Source organism: Peromyscus maniculatus, chromosome 12 (genome assembly GCF_049852395.1).
Source record: "Peromyscus maniculatus bairdii isolate BWxNUB_F1_BW_parent chromosome 12, HU_Pman_BW_mat_3.1, whole genome shotgun sequence".
In the NCBI taxonomy this organism is placed as follows: Eukaryota; Metazoa; Chordata; class Mammalia; order Rodentia; family Cricetidae; genus Peromyscus; species Peromyscus maniculatus.
Genome location: NC_134863.1, coordinates 33911107 through 33931658, shown reverse-complemented (window position 1 = coordinate 33931658; position 20552 = coordinate 33911107). Strand labels below are relative to the sequence as shown.

The 20552-nt window shown below is 36.7% G+C and overlaps 1 protein-coding gene across 18 annotated transcripts in view; it reads right to left on the bottom strand.

Annotated features, from left to right (window-relative positions):
• Nucleotides 1-20552, bottom strand: part of Zbtb20 (zinc finger and BTB domain containing 20) — a 775725-nt gene that overhangs the window by 568485 nt on the left and 186688 nt on the right. For 16 of the 18 annotated variants that reach the window (XM_006975752.4, XM_076549395.1, XM_076549383.1 and 13 more), the window contains exon 3: nt 8711-8756. The exons of the other annotated variants lie outside the window; for them this stretch is intronic. The gene's annotated coding sequence lies outside the window, so the exon portion shown is untranslated. The remainder of the gene's footprint in view (nt 1-8710; nt 8757-20552) is intronic. 18 annotated transcript variants of the gene reach the window in all.

The window sequence follows — 20552 nt, the reverse complement described above, 5'->3', positions numbered from 1 at the left end:
TGTTTCCTCTCATTTTCAGAAAATTAATTCCTATGTTTTATTTTTATTCAAGACTAATGTCAACTCTAGCTTCTCCCTAGCAAGCTCACAGAGATCTCTGTTCCCATCAAACAGCTTTAGGAGTTAATGTCATGCTTTCCCAGCAACTGTACATGGGTTTCATATTACACACAGCTTCCATCAATTGGCAATGGTTGTCTACAGTGCTATATTTAGGAACATTCTGGCTTGGTGGCAAAGAGAACCCAAATGGACTAGCAATGTATTCCATGAACAAAAGAGGAGAGAAAAAGGTACAACAGTTCTAAGGAACTCATTTGACATTGATTCTGCCTTCTTTTGTCATTTAAAAGGCTAAGCTATTTGTTCTCAAGTATATATATATTTCCTTTGGTCAAGACCACAGGAACTTTTCTCCCTAGCATCTATGTGTTACAAATTGGTAATCTCCTAATAACAATGAAATAGCACCTTTCTACTGCTAGTCATTATTCTATTTCATAGCTTCTCTAAAAAATATTATCAACATTAAATCTCCTTTAGAGAAATTTTAAAACATAAACTATAAATTTTAAGAAAATGTACATTAACATCTCAATTCAAATAAACACCAGCAAGATTAGAGTTGAACTATATTAACTATATTCTGGCAAAATAACTAAATGCAACAAAGAAAAATAAGGTTCTACAAATATATTGAAAATAGATATACAACTTTTTAAAATGGCAAATCTATATATTTTAAAAGAATGTTCACCCACTGACATCCTAGAATTTCAATCTCTGTTTTAGTGTACTGTATCATCCTGTACACAGTAAGTCCTGAAGCAATCCATGTCAATTAGTTTAGTTCTTACATTATAGAAAGAGTCCCATTTTATCTCCCCCCCCACCCGCTAAGGAAGTGTATTTATCATATTCCACAACAACTCACAGTTTGTTATACATTAACTGCTCATTCTCTGTGCCAATAAGACTATGCTGGAACAGTAAATGAATTTGGTTCATTCATTGAAATGATTCTGCAAACCACAGGCTACCCAGTTGTCTAATGATAAGAGAGCCCCAAAGCCACCTGATCACCATTATCCTGCCTGGTTTTTTTTGACTCGTGGTCAATACTGTCAGGATCTGCATACTGAGAAGAATGAGAAGGAAAAATCTACCTCAGACCTAATCATGCAAACGGGTTTATTAATTCAGGCACCGGTGATGATGTGGTGAGGCTGGAAGGGATGGGATGTGAGATCTGGAGTGCTGTAGCTGCTGCTCCAAGACCAATGCTGGTTTTGGCACTTCTCTCACTCTAGTGAGTTGCAAAAAAACAAGCAGGTGCTAGCAATCTGAGAGACCACATGCCAGCTACAGCTGCTTCAAACTGATTCAATTACATCTGCCTGAATAGTCCCAGGACATCAAACCAGTTGAAGAGATCCATAGGTTGCAAAGAGACATACTATCCTGAGACATGTATCCTGAGGTACAACAGTCCCTGAGGTAGGAGCTTAGAAATCTGCAAGTTTGCACAGAAATGGCTTTCCCATCATTGCCAGGCACAGGAGAAAAGATGGACTGTTTGATTTCTATTCACTTGAAACCTGAAAACTGGTTGGTGAGAGCATTAAAGGCCCTTGGAACTTTTATGTGTTAATCTGGACAGTAGCTGAAGTCTTAACGGTACCTTGAAGCAGCATCATTTCGTGAGAACATTTCCCAAGGCACTGGGCACAGCACATTTACAGAACATGCTCTTGGGATCTGGACTTCGCTCCAACCTTGTTTGTACAAAAAGGGGCCAAGCAGCTGGGAAATTCTGGAGTGGAGTGTGTCCTCATTAGTTCCCATCTGCCACCAGAACTCAGCTCATGGCAAGTTTGGCTAAGTCCTGGTGTACTCAGGTCCAAATGTGGGTCAGTTTTAATTACACTATACAGAATTCAGCATGCAGTTTTTAAATCCTTATTATACAGAACAGAGGAATGGGCAGCTCTCCAGCTAATCAATTTTTTAAAAGTACATATATAAAATTTTAAACCAGGCTAGACAGACAGTGGGTGGAAAAAAATCTTATAAATGAGTACAATGGTTACTTAAGAAAATTATTAGTGAAATTGGGTCATGAGCTAGTTCTGTTTTGCAATTTCAAAGTGAGAAACAAAATGTTTTCAATAGTAAGATGGGAAAGTTACATAAGATACATGATCTCCTTGTGCTTAGAGTGAATGAGTAACAATAGGCTGTAGACAGGGTACAGCACACACCTACAAGGGCAGAGACTTGCACAGAGGCACCAACTCCTTGCAATGTGTATCACTCAGAGTGATACTGCATAAAAGAGAAAAACCAGAAGCTATCTGGTAAAAGTGAAAAAACAGGGATGATGCAGAAGGATAAGACAAATGAAAATGGGAGGGAATGAGTGAGTGAGGGGATTACAGTGAGCCTGAGAGATGGGAGAGGAGGGAGGGAGGGAAGAAAACCCCACGAGATAGGTAGAAATTTATAGGGTAACAGAGTCAAGGAATGTACTGGTTCAGAGTGGCACTCAAAATCACACAAATGAGTGTCAGAATACGTTCATGAAGCATGTGCTTAGAATCCATCCTATTCAAATGTTTCACCAAATATGGGAAAGTTAAGGGACTAAGCTTTTAAAGATAACCATGAAAAAACTTCAGGAGTGAAGAGACAGGCAGTCAATGATTGGTCATTGATACAATAACACAGTGCTCCAATTTGACATAGTCCTTATAAGAGATCAGTATCAGCTCAGGACCCCCAAGAGCAATTTATCAACACAAAGGAGATTTATTTGCTTCAAGGTAGAGAGGGCAGGGATAAGGGACAAAGACAGGAAATAGAGGATAAGGAAGAAGGGGAAGGGAATAAGGGAGAGAGGAAGGGATATTTGTCCCAGGGCGACAAAGAACTACCTCGGGATAGAGGAGACAGACTTGGCAAATAGGAAAATGGTAGTTTATAAAGGTGCAAGGGGAAACTGTTAGGATTAAGTGTTTAATTTTAACTGGGCATGTTAATTAGGTGAGCGGGCAGGGGGCTTTTGATTGTTGGACTTCAATTCTTTGACAGTTGGACCTGTAGTCAGCCTCAGGAGGAAGAAGTGGCCAAATAAGAGAACAGACCTTGGTGATCAGCTTAAGGAATGTAATCAAATGGTTTTTAGCAAAGCAGAGGGAATGGAGAAGGGCAAGGCCTGCCAGAGCCATGCTAACCACACTTGAGCTGGCCAGAATCCCTTCAGTCCTAGTTACAAAACAAAGCACAACCATAAAGGCTATAAGAATGTGAGGTACTTTTTGACACAGTTATGAAAATATGTTAAAAAAATAGCATCTAAAGAGGCTCAGATCTAGTATTTACTAGCTGTGTGCTGTGAAGAAATTGTTGGTATTCTACTCTGATATTCACTTTATCACTTATAAAATGGAAAAACATAACATTTACCTAACCATGTTACTGTAAGCACTATCAGTAACACACTCCTGTGTATGCACACATACATACTGAATTCTGTAGCGGGAAATTAACACTGACCTACATTGTAGCCTAAGTATACCAAGTCACTCAAATATTAATACAACAATTCCAAGTTAATTGTGTGTCAATAAAAACAAAAGAATCATGTTGGGAGCTAAAGAGATGGCTCAACAGTTAAAAGAGATTACAGCATTTCAAGGGGACCAAAGTTTAGTTCCCTGAAACCATGTTGAGTGGATCATAAATACCTATAACTCTAGCTCCAGGTTATCTGACACTCTCTTCTTTTATCTGCAGGTATCCACATGTATGTGGTAAACACACACACACACACACACACACACACACACACACATATGAATGTTTATATAAAATGAATCTGACATTGAGTCATACCTTCTAATACTAAAATATGTGAAATTATTTAGGTATAAGAATGTCTTCACAGGGGTAATATGATTTGTGCTCTATAGAAAGAGAAATTGGACACCAGGCAGTCATAAACAGAGGGAAGACACTATGAAGAGATATAGAAAAAATGCCCATCCTTAAGTCAAAAAGAAGGTCAGAGAATATTATTTCCTCCCTCCCAGCACAGAGAAGTGATCAAGGCTGTTCACAAAATTTGATTTCCTACTCCAAAACTGTGAGGAAACAAATATTCACCTATGACACTTAGTTTATGCTGCTTTGGAATAAACCTCTATTAATAACCCATGTTAACTTTGATTCTTCATGGTCAGAACTGTCTGGGACCCAAGACACATAAGTTCTATATTCTGTAGTGAGGAATGAAGTGTAGAACAAAATGAAATTTCAGTGCCAGTTAGTCTGAATTCAAGCATCCTATATTCAAACATGAGAAAGAGATATAGTGTCCATAATCCTAAAATCATCATTGGTTGCCTGGATGCATCTTATCTAAGGTACTCACAGACTTCTCAAATCATTTTAACTCACATAAGTAGTAGATGCATTCTTGATGAAACTGACTCTTCTAATAATTCTTCATACAAAGGACCCACTGTCATCCACATGCATAAGAATAGACTATAATGATTTCATCCATTTTGAATATAATCTCACAAAACTTTATGAGAACAGAATTACTGTAATTATCCACCAATTCCACTTTTGGACCTATATTCAAAGTAAGCTGAAAGTGGGGTCTCAAGGTGTTATGTGTATACATAGGTTCACCACAGAATTATATAAAACTAGTATGTATAAGCAATCAAAGTATCCACGGACAAAATGAATAACCAGGCAATATATGGTGTATGCACAGAACGGAACAATATTCACTTATTAAAAGACAGAAAACTTGGCGGGGCGGTGGTGGCGCATGCCTTTAATCCCAGCACTCGGGAGGCAGAGCCAGGCAGATCTCTGTGAGTTCGAGGCCAGCCTGGGCTACCAAGTGAGTTCCAGGAAAGGTGCAAAGCTACACAGAGAAACCCTGTCTCGAAAAACCAAAAAAAAAAAAAAAAAAAAAGACAGAAAACTTGACGTGTACCACCATATGGATGAACCTTGAAGACATTATTCACTGAAATAAGACAAACACAAAAAGACAAATATTTTGTGACATTACCATTTGTCACAATCATTGAGACAAAAAGTAAAATGGTTTTCAAGAACTGAAGGAAGGAAAAAATGGGAAGTTCTTTTTAGGGTTTTTAACACTTCAAATTTCTAAGATGAAAGAGTTTTATGGATGGTTTGTTGTGGTGGCTGAATAAGCATTATCCATATACTTAAAACCATTAAACTCTACACCTAAAAAGGGTGAGGGGAGTAAATTTTATGTTGTATGTATTCTAGAATCATAAAAAGTGGTAAAAATACAAAGGAATATTAATATCTTTTGCTTCAGTAAATTGATCTGCGATTTTTATAAAATCTCCCTTCAATCAAAGAAGTGGAGCTATCTTTAGATATTACCTCTGAAACAATCTACTAGACTGGGATGCCAGGTCCCTGCTACATAGATTCTCTTCCTTCAATATCTAAAGCTGTCATGATGGGGGCAGCAGTAGTGTTAGAAGTGGGCACACAGATAAGAAGAGATTTTTTTGAGCATGTGCTATGTGCTAACCATTGCACTAATATTTTACATGTGCTACCTAACTTTCAGTGCATTAATACAACCTAAAATTTATATTTTTTCCAATTTTACAAATGAGGAAACAAACTGGGTCTCATTAATGGTAAGTGGTGAAACCTAAAAAAAAAAAAATGTTCCTAGTGGTATACCTATGTTCTCCTCTTTGTCATTATGATCTTTGAAGAAGAGGACTTTGATCTGTTTGTTACTGACTCAAGCAAGGAGCAGGTACTCAAATGCTATGTAGAATAAAAGAAGCAAATAAGGAGGGGAAGGAGTAGGAAGGGTAGAATTACATTTAGTCATGCTATCTTGTCAATAAGTACAGATTTCCTTCTTTTGTTTGTTTAACAGTAAAATCATAGGGAAGCTGAGGCTCTGCCCTGGAATCGTATGGTTTGACATTTTGACACAATCATTACTGTGCTGGGATCTGTTTTCTTTGTGGCTAACGATCTCTCTAGCTTATGCTTATTTTTGGCTGGTCTCTTAATTTCTCCTTTTGAGAACAAAGGAGGGATCTAGCTTAATACTAAGGGTAGGGAGGAAAAAACAGATCCATGATACTGGCCTTTACGCAATAATAAAAAAAAAAAGTGAAAAAAAATTGTCTCCTTAGAAAAAAAGAATGTCCAAGTCTCAAAGTGCCCGTGAATATCATCAACCAGCGGCATCAACACTTGAAAAGCCCAAACCAGACATTAATTCAGTAGTTATTACTAGCTTGAGACCTGAGCCATTCTAATGTGCTTACCTTAAGCTACACAATATAATCTTAGAAGGGCCCACAGCAAGTCTTAGCTGCTCTGTTTTGACTTTACTTTGGTTATGTATTTGCATTGGGAATAAATGTTGAATAAAACCATAATTATAAATATGTAGATAGTAAATACAGGATCCATTATTTCTGCTTAGTAAGACAACTACACACTTTTAATATGTTCTGATTTTCCGCCCCAAAGAAAGTCAACATGTATTTTACTTCTGTGAAGTTGGTGAGCTGACATTAGGCAAGAAGGGAGCACCAAGAGTGTGGAAGACCAAGGCCTGGATCATCTAACAGAGGGTTTCCTTCTCCCTCTGCTCCAAAGAGTTTCCAAGGTGACATGGAAGTTAAGTATGGATGCCTCAGCATTTGTGAATGTAACAGAGAGAATAAAAATACTTTCCTCATATTCAGTAAAAATTAGTATAAAGCAAATACTTGGTATTTAAATCTTGATCTTTAACAATGAGAATGGATTGATTTTATATCATCACTTATTTTTAGAAACAAGATTTATCTGTATTTTTTGTTTCTACCTAACCAGCAATGTGAAAAGTTAAGTAAGCCCATCAATATTCATCCAAAATATATTTGGGCCATGATTCTCTGTGGCACAGTCCCTCTCTTTCTAATACACTGCTAGGCATGTTTCCTTCTCTACGCAGTCTTTCAACAGGCACTGACTGAGTACTCTGTACAAGGCACTGTGTTAAGGAGACACAGGCACGCTTCCATCTCCTTTGTGTGTATTCTACTTCCTATGAGCTTAGCTCAGGCCACATTATAATGACTTATTATTTATAAACCAGATTCCATGTATGCTAATAGAAGGGAAAGTACAGCAGCTCTAAGACTTAAAATTTGTGTTACTAAATTCTCATGGAAAATCCCTAGCATTTCTAATATGTTAAGGAGAATAATACAAACTATATGAATTAGTTTTTAGTATCAGGAATCTGGGACAAGTGAATAAATTAATTAAATGCCTTCATATAAAATTATAGCTGCATTTGTATTTCACTTATAGGTATAGAACTATAACTAAGATAAATTCAATAACAGTTAAAATCTCTTAACTACATACTAATTTGTCAGAACATAAATAAAACCATTAACAAAAGAAAATTAATACCACTACCAATAACTCTGGAAAAACACCAAAGAGCAAGATTTGATTAAATGATTATGTAGCAGCCTTAAAACTTCATGTGTATGTTAGCTGCTCTTCTAGAATTTACTACTTCATTTTCACTTTCCCCCACCACTTCAACCCCAACTGCAGGAGAGACTCACACACAAGTAAAATCTTCTTACAATATACACTTGTGTTTTCTGAATGTGTCCCATGTGTCCACTAATAGCCAAATGCTTTCAAATCTGTTCAGCTAAATGGATCAATAACTACATCCAGGCCCACATAGTGGGGCTGCCAACATGGTAAAATCAAGCCAAACACAAAATCTCTCTCCTAGGACAAAAATGATCAACCCAGTTTTCTCAAGAGATACACTCTCTGAGGTACACAGCACATACAGTATATCTAAGGCAGTCAGGAAATACCAAAAATATTCGAGACAGAAAACAAAGAATTAAGCAAAAGTATTTGGACATGATCATCAGTGAGTTTTATAATGGTCCAATGTAACAGTCCAAGATCTACATCTCTTATCTCTCCAACTCAAGAGTACACAAAACACAAATAGACAACAGCACAGGCAAACTGCTAACAAGCTTCTCTGTGCTTCCCGCTCATATGACACAGCTGTGAGCACCAATTGAGCAGGTGCAACCAAGCTTTTCAGAATTCCTGCCTGTTGCCCAGGAACCACAACACAGCATGGCTGAAATTTTAAACAGGTGCAAATATTCCCACCCCTCCCCGTTTATCTGGAGCTTGAGACAGTGCAGAAGAAAGTGGGTCTGCAGCCACTCCTTACCTAAAGCAACCTCTACAAAAAATAAATTAAAAATAATAAAGCTTGGAAATAAAAACAAGATGTCAAAGACTGGCTCTTCAATGATCTGACCTCACTCTGTCAGTCCTTTTAACAGTACAGTTCTAAAAAATACTCTGTAATCTTCACCAGATGAATGCTTTGCAATTAAAATTATTCTGCCTCATCAAATCTTAGAAATGTGTACCTGATTCTTACTGTGAACTGCAATGCAACGTATGTACAAAGTACAGTTCTCTGAAACTGCCAATATCTATAAGACAAGTGATGAAAAATTTAACATTTGTATATTATGACTTCTATAAACAATTTAAATACAGAAAATGTGGTAACTCAAAAGTTAATACATACATTTACATACCCATAGGTAGTTCATATACATACCTGCGCAGTTACGAGGCACAAACAGACTTGTAATATATCAGGTACTCTGAAATGTAAAACAAAGAAGTCATCTAAGTAAAAATTAATTTACTGAACCAAAACTAGAATATATACTGATACAACTTCTACAGAAAAGTAGGAAAGACTGCAGTGCATAAAGAAGGTAGAGTAGGTTATATGTATATCTTCCCACAGGTATTTCATTCAGATCACCATAAACTCATACATGTGAATGTATGCACAGAGCACCTCCGCTGTGCCATTGAGGGACTGAGACACACCATGGCCCCTACAATGCAAATGTTCTCACTAGAGGATGAGGAAAACAGTTAAAAATGATTTTTTTCTTGGTGTTCTTCCAGGACTAATGCCTTGCTAATACAAACATGACTGCTGCTCTCTGAAACGAAACTCCTCCAGTTCATCTGCACTCACACTGCTAGAACACTGGCGAGGAAGCAAAGTGCTTCCATGGAGCAGTCCACAGGGGAAAAAAGCAGAAATAAAGAAAACTTTGAATGCTCCTGTACTTTGTTACAACACAGCAATTCCAGTCTGAGTCTATCAGGACTGCTCCCAGCACATGGCATACTGCATAATGCCTCAGCCCAACACACTGCTCTACCTACCAGTGAATCAGGTACTAACAGAACTGTCAACGTCTAGCTTAAACATGCAACTGATAATCACACTTGAAAAACACTGAGTTTAGGTGGAAGATCATTGCAACAAAAGGGCTACAAGTGAAATTCTCCAAACTAAGAGTTTCATGATTCTTTCTGATATAAAATAAAGTATGTAATTTATATAAGTCTCAGCATAGCTGATAAAAACAACATATAAAGGTCAGGAAACCTTGCTCAAATGTGTGCATAGGTAATGCTTTTTATGATGGCTCAATAAAATACATAAAACTGGTGAGTATGCATTGCCAAGAAGCTTCTGAAAGTCACTGTATATAGGTATCTAAAACTCAAAGTTTGAAATTTTTGCGCACTAGGTTTAGTTCTAGGCATCTGCTCACATTATAGAAAACAAATAGAAATCAACATTAAAACATAATTTTAGGGCTGGTGAAATGGCTCAGTAAGTAAAGGCATTTGTTGCCAATTCTAAGGACCAGAATTTGACCCTTGGGGTCCATATGGTGGAAGGAAGGAACTGACCTCTTAGGTTGTCCTCTGACCTACACATTTGCCTTGGCTCAAGTTCCAACCTACACACAAACACACATAAGTAGGTAAGTAAACAAAACATAAAAGTATATGTTACTGGAAACATATGAAAATTATAAGAAATTTGAATGTCTGACAAAAGAAAATAAGTAAGGTATATCACATCCATATATATTAATATTTCTCTGCAACTCACAATGAACCTTAAACATTTTAAATTTTATGGAAATCTTCAAATGTATAATATAACAGTAAGTTATATAAGCATGTATAATGTCGATTGCATGGGACGTATGACACTGAAGATTTAAAAAAATGGAATAAATAAATATAAATACCAAGATATTAGATATCAACTCTTTAAATTTTGTTCCGCTTAGACTCACAGAGAGCTAATTACCAGCAATGAATATTACTTTCATACTAGTAAAATATTAATTGGTAAGGTAGAGGTAAAAGAAAAATTGTAAAGTGCCATATGGAAATCATAAATCTAACTTTCTTTGAGAAATAAATTAATTCAATCACACATAAAATCCACTAGGTGTGCCTACAGAGAGAACACACTCTGCCTCCTCATAGGGGTACACAGGGTCTTTTTCATCCCATTACTCTAGGATCCACACAGTAATTCAGTAACACATTTTTAATCATCTTAGTCAAACTTTTTAAATTATGCAGAGTGAAATGATGGCAAGAACAACTCAGGACTGAAAATCTGTTGTATCTAGTACAGACTAATTTATTCACTAAGCCAGCAACATTCAATGAGCATCTACTGTGTGCAAGGTGATGCATTTATCACCACCATGTGTTAAAAGATAGAGTAGGACACATCCCCACAGTGCTAACCATTTCAAAGCTCTAAACATATGTAGGAATGGTGCAAATACAGATACAAACATAATATAGCTCAAGGTATTTCTGAGAGAGCTTGTACATTTTGAACAAGAAAGTGTATGATACATTTATTCTTTTATATTGCGGAGTGAAAATTTATATATAGGTAATGTTGACTAAGAGTTCAGACTCATTAGTATACACCACTTGTGAAATGCACTGGTAAATTATATTAAATATTTACGTTTTTATTTATGTGATTTGCTTCATGTTAATGGTGATGTAACATAAAAGAAGATCAAAGAAATACTGACCCAATCTACAATGTGAGGTATGTAAGATTGCCTTAGATTATACAGAGCTACATGAAACACACAGATAATTATTAACAGACTAGAGTAATTTATCAGCCCCTTAAGTAAATAAGTTAGTTACTTGTTAATCCTGAAGACTCTGTTATGGCAACATCACCAGGGAAAGAAACAGAGATAGGGCAGACCGTTTTTACTGGACAGATAAGATGTTACAGCTAATAGATTCTCTCTGTAATTGGAAAGTTTCTCTCTGGTCTATCTATAGTCATAAATTTTAGTCCCACTGAAGCCAGTGCCAAATAATAGTTACAAGGTTGAGGTCACTTATGAAGTGGTGACAGTATAAAAACAGTGACTTCTGTGATCACTGATCCCTGGCTGAGGCTTATGGAGTTCTGGGCAGCAACAAAGTTATCAGGCTGATGATTAAGTGCTTAGAATTTGCCACCCAACAATTATATCTCAGGCCAGCTATGTATTTCCTGTATTTAAAATGGTGATCATGCTACCTACCCTATAGAATTATTTACAGTGCTTACTGTCATGGGCATATAACAAAATAAACCAAGTATCTGACATAAAGTAGGCATTTCCTTACGTTTTTATTATTTTAATTATGTATAGGTGTATGTGTCTGCATGTGTGTATGTGTACACGAAGGCAAAGTACCTGTCCTGGATCTGGAGTCACAGATCCAGGTTTGGTTCTGGGAACCAAACTCAGGATTTCTGGAAAGTAGCAAGTGTTCTTAAATGCTGAGCCATTTCTCTGGCTCCCGTGTTAATTTTTTCACATATTCTAAAGAGAATCACATGACTCAAGCTGTCATATAAGGAACAAATACAACCGTGAGATGTTAGTTACATCTAGTTTCTCTATTATGGCTTGAAAGACAGAAATGGGTGCACAATGGGTAATTTCATAGCCATATGGAGTGAAGCTATTATGAACAACAATAAAGATGGGGACCTGTGTACCAGTCACAGTTCTCTCTTGCTATGACAAAAACTGTCCAAAACTAATTTTGGAGAGGAAGGGGTTTCTTTGGCTTACAAGTTATAGTCCATCATAAAGAGAAGGCAAGATAGGAAGCAGAAAGCAGAAGCTCAAACACAGACCACAGAGAAGTACTGCTGATTCCTGGTTTCTTCTGGCTTCCTCAGCTACCTTTCTAATATGGCCCAGGTCCCCTAGCTAGGGCTGTCGCTTCTCACAATGGACTAGGCCCCCACTACAGCAACTGGCTCTTAAGAAAACACTTCACAGACACAAACACATGGCAGTTGGATGGAGGCAACCCCCCAACTGTGGTTTCTTCTTCCTAGACGTGTGAAGTTGACAACTAAGGATATCCATTACACCTAGTATAGAAATTTTCTTACTATGTCATTTTGTAGACTTCTACTTAGCACAGCTACATTCTCCAACAGAAATTTAACGGGTCTGGCTTTATGTTGTGGTTGAGTCTTAGTAAATCAAGTTGCTAATTCATTCATTCAGGTAATTAAAAAAGTCTCATCATAGTCTCATCTAGGTCCATGGAGAAGTTTATCAGGACTTGTGAAAAAAAAAAAAGCTCTGAGATTAAATTTATAAAATATTATGTCTGTGACCAAGTATCCTAAGGAATATTTTACATGGAGCCTTCACCCCTAAGTTCTAGTCTCTTAGTGTGGGAATACTCTGCAGGCTACCAAAGGAGAAACATAAACACCAACCCTGCCACAAAATCTTTGGCCTACAATCTGTTCTTCCTGTAAGATATGCTAGGGCAATGGTGGCAGAGAACTTGTAGGAGTGGCCAATAATGTCTGATTTGACTTAGGCTCACTCCATGAGATGGAACCCATGCCCGACACTGCTTGGATAACCAAGAACCAGAATCTAGACAGCCCAGAGACCTAGGATAAAACCAAACACTACTGATCGATTAAAAAAAAAGTCCAATAAAATGACTCCAGATGAGTATTCTGGTATACATATAGATCAGTGCCTTATTCAGTCACCATCAGAATCTTCCTTAGGCAGCAGATGGGAACAGATGCAGATACCAACTGCCCAGAAATTGTGGGAGAGAGTCTTAATGAAACAGCTCCATCCAATCCTCCTCCCTTGGAACTCGGGGAACCCTGTGGAAAAGGAGGCAAGGAGAGTGTAGGAGACAGAGGGGATGGAGGACACCATGAGAACAAGGTACTCTAAACCAAATAAGCAGGACTCATATTAAGATAGACTTGATGCAGCAAGCACAGGACCTACACAGGTGTATACCAGGTCCTCTGTGTATGTAGCTTTCAGCTTAGGATTTTTATTGGACTCCTCAGGTGGGTCTCTGATTCTTGTGCCTGTTCTTAGGGGTTCTTTTCCTTCTGTTGGGTTGTCTTGTCTGGCCTTGATGTGATGGTTTTTGATTCAATTTATATTTTATTTTTGTCATGTTTAGTTGCTGTGGTGATTTGAATAGGTATGGCCCCCACAGATTCATGTGTTTGCATGCTTGGCCCATAGGGAGTAGCACTATTAGGAGGTGTGGCCTTGATGGAAAAAGTGTGTCACTGTGGGGGTAGGCTTTGAGGTCTCATATGCTCAAGCTATGCTCAGTGTGGCACACAGTCTCCTTCTGCTGCCTGTGGATCAAGAAGTAGAACTCTCAGCTTCTTCTCCAGCATCAGGTCTGCCTGCATGCTGCCATACTTCTCGCCATGATGATAATGGACTAAACCTCTGAACTGTAAGCCAGGCCCAATTTTCCTTTATAAGAGTTTCTGTGGTCAGGTGACTCTTCACAGCAATAGAACCCAGATGAAGACAGAAGTTATCTCTTAGAAGCCTTTTCTTTTCTAATGAGAGACAGAGAGGGAGTGGTTCCAGAAGGAAAGGAAGTTGAGAAAGAGTTGGAAAGAGTAGAGGGAGGAGAAGCTATAATTAGGATGTATTGTATGAGAAGAGAATCTATTTTCAATAAAAATGAAAAAATGGAAATAATTTTTTTCATACAATATATTTTAATCATGTTTTCCCCTCCCCCAACTCACTCCAGATCTTATCTACCTCCCTCCCTAGCCCATCCAGCTTCATGTTCTCTCTCATTTGATCAAAAAATTAAAAAACAGCAAGAAAACCAAGCATCAAAACAAACTGAAAACAGGACAAGCTATTATTAACATTTTAAATATGTCTTCACTTAAGAAGTCACTGACACTTAAGAAGTCACTGACACAATGAAATTCAAATCTATTTTAATATATACATTTATTTCTTCTGTTTCCACCAGAGAATTTGGTTGCTTGTTATTTTACTGTTATTATTGCCTTATATTATTGTTATATTATTTAATAATCAATAAAGCCAATTATATTTTTGAAAATAGTGTCTTAACTTCTTAAAATTACTTTTTTAGTAAACTTGGAAAATTCACATTTATTTTTATATGTTACTAAGCTAGATTCAACTTTTCATGATTGAAAGACTGTCTTCATACCATATATCTAATAGTTGAGAATGGAAAAAAAAAACAAAATAACAATATCTGAAGTGACTAATCTTTCTCAGACTTGAAAGACATTAAATGTGAAATGCATAATGTATAAGTTACTCAGTTTTTAGAGGAAGACAATGTCAAGAACATGGTAGGCTGATAAACCAAGAGAGAGTGACACAGATGGAAGATTAGCAATGGAGGTACAGTGGAAGGCAACAGTATCTCCTTATAGTCAAGAACAGCACTCGGAGGTTCCATATGGTTTTTCAAAAAGGCTTTATTGTTATTTGTCCCTCCCCAAACTCCCTCCTTGACCTTGTTTTCCAGTTCCCCTTCCAATCTAATTTTCCTCTTCTAGTTTCACCTTTGTGTTTCCAAAATAATACGTTCTATTTCCCCTTCCTTGAGAAAGCCTCCTCTCCACCCTGGTCCATTACTAGGCACCTAATCTTGGTAACATACATATCAAAAGATTAAAAGCTAACATCATATAAGGACAAAACATGCAATTACATCTTTTTTAGGGGTCTATGCTACCTTGATCAAAATTACTATTTCTAGCTCCATTCAATTATCTGAAAATTTCATAAATTCATTTTTCTTAATGGCTGAATAATATTACATTGTGTAAATGTACCACATTTTCATTATCCATTTATCCATTAATACAGGTGCTTTCCAACTTCTGGCCATTATAAATACAGCAGCAATGAATGTGCATGAGCAAGTATCTCTATCCTAAGATGTGGAGATTTTGGGGTATGCTCAAGAGTGATATAGCAAGATCTTAAAGTAGATCTATTTCCAGCTCTCTGAGGAACTACCACACTGATTTTCATAGTAGCTGAACAAGTTTGCACTCCAACCAGCAATGAGTAAATATTCCCCTTTCCCGGCATCCTCACCAGCATTTGCTGTCATATGTTTTATTGATCTTGGTCATTACAGCTGAAGAAAGATAAAATGTTGAAGTAATTTTAATTTGCATTTTCCTGATGACTAAGGATATTAGCATTTGTTTTACTGCCATCATGTTTCATTGTTTGAAAACTCTCTGCTCAGTTCTATACCCCATTTTTAAATTGAGTTATTTGTTCTCTTAATGTTCAGATTTTCTTTTAGTTCTTTATATATTCTAGATATTAATCCCCTATCAGATATATTGGTAAAGACCTTTTCCCATTCTGTAGGTTGCCACTTTATACTAATGATGGAAGGAACTTAGATGGCGTCACCATATAATAGAGGAGCTGATACCCCAACTAGAAATCTATACAACCAAGCAAACTCTCCAGTGCCAGAAATGGTGTATATTTTGGTGAATTGTTGGTCAAAGCGGTCCCATGGACCTTCTCAAACATAACTGGTTATTGTCAAGGTTATCGATTGCTCTCTACAAAATGATGGGAAGGCCTTGTGGTTGAGAATAACACTTAGGTCATCCAACAAGGAGAAGTCGAGAAGCTTTAGCCCTACTAATAGTGTTCTTGGTGCTGGAAGGTACTCTACAAGGTGTAAGTACAAGGTATCAGTATCATCTAGCAACAAACCCTATAACCTACAATAGCAACCTGCCTGCAAGATTTAGTGCTGTAAAAAGTGATACAAATGTTCTGGCAGTAACCAACTAATTTTTGATAGAAATAAGGCCCTCCATGAGATGGAACCCATACCCAATACTGCTAAAGTGGCCAAGAACCTGGGACTAAATAGGTCATGGGCCTAGGTGAAAACCAAATACTTTTGTTTTGCTAAAGGAACACAGCAATAAAACAGCTACCAATGATATATTACTATACTGACTGTGGTAGTTTGAATGTAATTGGCCCCCATAATTCCACAGTGGCACTATTAGGATGTGTGACTTTGATGAGTAAATATGCCTTATTGGAAGAAGTATGTCACTGTGGAATGGACTTTGAGGTTTCCTATGCTCAGGATTCTGTCCAGTCAGTCAGTTGACTTTCTGTTGCCTGGAAGATGTAGGACTCTCAGTTACTACTCCAGCACCATTATCTGCCTACATGCCATCATGCTCCCCACCATAATTATAATGGACTGAATCTCTGAAACTGGAATCAAGCTATGCCAATCAAATGGTTTACTGTATTAGAGTTGCTGTGGTCATGGTGTCTCTTCCCAGCAATAAAACCCTAACTAACCAATCAGTGAATTGCCCAATCCTCATTAGTGAAGCTTGCTGTAGATAGGCATTAACACAGAGATCCACAACTGAACAATATACAGAGAGCAAGGTACTTTGGAAATACTCAGACATAGTGGGTAGCTGTTCCAACTTTGACCTTGAAACACTGCCCCTATTTTGGCAGCAAGTAACTGTCATACCTACCTATGACCTGCCCCTGGGTTGTGGCCAAGAGGAGATCTCTTATGACCTGAATGTGTAAGTGTTCGCTCTCTTAGCTCCACATGGTCTTAGAGATTGGATTTGCAGACCAAGTCAGAGTTCCTCAGAGAACTATGCTGGACTGTACCTCATCTCTCCCAGATCCTGCAATCAACCCCCAATTGGTTGTAAGTTACCCCTTAAATAAAACTCTTTTAATTACCAGATAAACTATGTGGAATTGCCTCATTAATCACCACTATACTCACACCCCTACCCTCATGGGTGAGAGATCTATGTAGAAAACAATGATGAAAGATTTAGTGTTAGAGGTGGTGGATGACTACAAAGAAACAGTCTCTTCCAGATACAACAGTACTGATGCACATAGGAACTCACAGAGACTGTGGAAGCAGGTATAGGACCCACACAAGTTCAAGCCACATAATATCCAAGCACTGAGAGGGGGAAGTGGATACAGGTTTTTATCCCTAAATGAGAATCTATTTGCAATTGTTGCTTACTGATAAAGGGAATGTAAGTTTCTCCCAATGTAGTCTTACTGGTATATCACCAAATTCCATGACAGGCCCTATGCTGAAGAGGAGTGATCAACAAAAATGAACCTCATGGTTTTAAGTTGTTTTTTTAAATAGGATTTTGGAGGGGAGGGTTGATAGAAAGATACATACATGAGAGACAGAGAGAGAGAATATGAAGTTGAAGTTGAGTGGATAGGAAGGTGGAGAGTATCTGGGAGGAGTTTAGGAGTAGAGAAAACCATGAACAAAATATATGAAAAAAATTCTACCTTAAAAATTTTTGAAAAATAGCATTGACTGGCTCCAGTGAAGACATGAAATAAATTTTAGAACTGAAATGTTTTCACTCTTCCTTTCTGTTGCCTGCTAATCAATTACCAATGATTCCCAGTGGTGAAACCTACAAGAAGAAAACTGACTTGGGAAGCAGGAGAATTTGCCTCACCTTGGTCAGCTCTCGTGAAGACAATCAAGCAGAATATGAAAGACTCATAGAGGCACAGATTCAAGACCTCTACAGATGTCAAAGGCAAAGAGAAAACAAGGTTTGCTCCAAAGGAAATGCAACTAATCAGGTAAGTGACTTCTCAACAGCAGAGCTAGAACATATAAAAGAAGAATGTCTTCAAAGTGCTGAGAGCAGATCAACACTTCAAAATTATATACTCAACAAAAGTATACTATCATTAAAAGCAAGTAGAAATCATACTTCTTATCATAGCCATTCTTTAATGGAATATAAAAATATATATTAAAGTAAGTAAATGAAATCCAGAATAATGAATAGGAAAAAGAAATGAAAAATAAGGCACTAATGTGTTATCTTGGAAATTATTCAGCAACTTACTCCTTAAAAACAAAAGGCAATAGACTGCTATTCCTTACTGATGTTGATGGTACAAACACCCTCACTGTATTCAACAGTTAGACGCCATAGTACAGAATGTGGAGCTGGAAAAATATGCACACCATCAGCCAACTGTCAGTTGAACCTGAGCTCCTGAAAACTCTAAGAGAAGGAGCAACATCAAGGAACCTTAAAGCAGAGTTAGTGTAAAAGCAGGATAAAAGAACCAAATAAGAACATTATATAACACTAACATGTGCTCAAGGTGAACTCTTCTACATTTTTATATAGTTGGAAAGAATGATATAATAGCAAGGCAATGTGGAATTATTAAAGGATTATTAAAAACTTAAAGGTAATTAATTCCAGATAGAATATTTAATTGAAATCTATAATTTTTAACATGAAAGAATCTTAAGAAAACTCAAATAATACAACAGAGTAAAATTTCATCTAATTATGTTTTATCTTTTGAGAATTTTATATATGTATACAATGAAACATGGTCATATACATCCCCCACTTCTCCTTTAAACTCCTATAGTTCCCCAACACATTTCCTCACGAGTCACAACAGAATTTTTAAAACTGAAAAGAATAAAAAATATAAAATAGGTTACTGGCAATTAAGCATGTAAGTGAGCAAATAAACAAAAATCCATCACCTTCTGACCAAGTATTAGTGTAAATTGTAAAATGCTGTAACACAATACTGACAATAAGAGACAGTATATTCTCCTGAAAGAGTATGAAACTGGTAGCTAGATTAATGTCCAACTCCACATTCTCAGTAAAAACATTATTAAAGAATGGAAACAGTCGTTAAATAATAAAAATGAAATAATTCCTCAACAAGTACAAAAAATTACTTCTCTAAACATCTAATAGCATAGATAGATATAACAAACAGGGAAAGATTTAACATCATAATAAAGCTTTTTGCTGTATATGTACCATCAATTGCCAAGTGGCCAATAAAAAGGCAATGGTAATTTAACAACTCAATAATCTAATTAACAAATATTAAAGCTCTACTGAAGCTTTGTATCTAATAATTATAAGATATCCATGCCTTCCAGGCACACATGAACATTTTAGAACTGACCTTATGTCAAAGCACAATATTAGTTTCAACACAAGAACTGAAGTACTTCAAAATTCTCTGGCATACAATTAACCTTGGTCCTGAACTGAAGGGTATCCTTTACCAAAACTCCAATAATGGGCACATTAAAAATTAGAACCTTGGGGGCTGGAACAATGGCTCAGAGGTTAAGAGAACTGGCTGCTCCTCTAGAGGACCTGAGTTCGATTCCCACTACCCACATGGTAGCTCACAACTGTCTGTAATTCCAGTTCCAGGGGATATGCATATGCATGCAGGCAAAATATCTATACACATAAAATAAAATAAATTTAAAAAATTAGAACTTTGAGTTATCTACAGAAGTAAGACTAAAGAAAATATAAAAATTCACTGCTTATAAAACAGAATGACAATGACAAAATATATATGGAGATTAACAGGATGCAGATAATTCAATCTCAGGTGAAGGTATGTATGTAGCTTTACATTTATGTTAAAAGAAAGGACAGGACTAAATTATCAAGAGATTACAAAACTTACAGTAAAGGAACATGAGGAAATATAAAAACAAAAATAGTTAAGTGAATGAAAACTAAAAATGCAGAAAATCAACAAAATAAGGCATTAGACTTTTGAAAAAAAGGAATAAAGCAGATACATATTTGAGGAATTTTATTATAAAAACTAGAAGCTACAAGTAGCAACATTAAAAAGAAAAAAGGATATTTAAATGAATACAGGAAGCATTTAATGAATGCAGAAGCTATAAATAAATACATCCACCAATTATTTGAACTAAATATTCAAGTTGTTTTAATAGTAACTTGAAAATTATAAAGGGCTGAAAAATAACTTGAAAACCTGAACTAAAGATAATGATATAATGTAAATATATAACTATATGTTGGTAAATTATACTGTAGGAACTAATTAATTTTAAATTCTGATGAACCTACAAAATCTGATAGAGGTTGATACTATAAACATTGAACCACAGAAAACAAAGCACCTTATTCTTACAAAAACCCACATAATTTTGACATTAAAACCGCATAAAGAGACTGGAAGTGGTTATGCATGTCTTTAATCCCAGCACTTAGGAGGCAGAAGCAGGAGGATCTCTCTGAGTTCAAGGCCAGCCTGGTTTCTAAGTTCCAAGCCAGGTAGTGCTACAGAGTAAGATCCTGTCTCCAAAACAAAAGAAAAAAA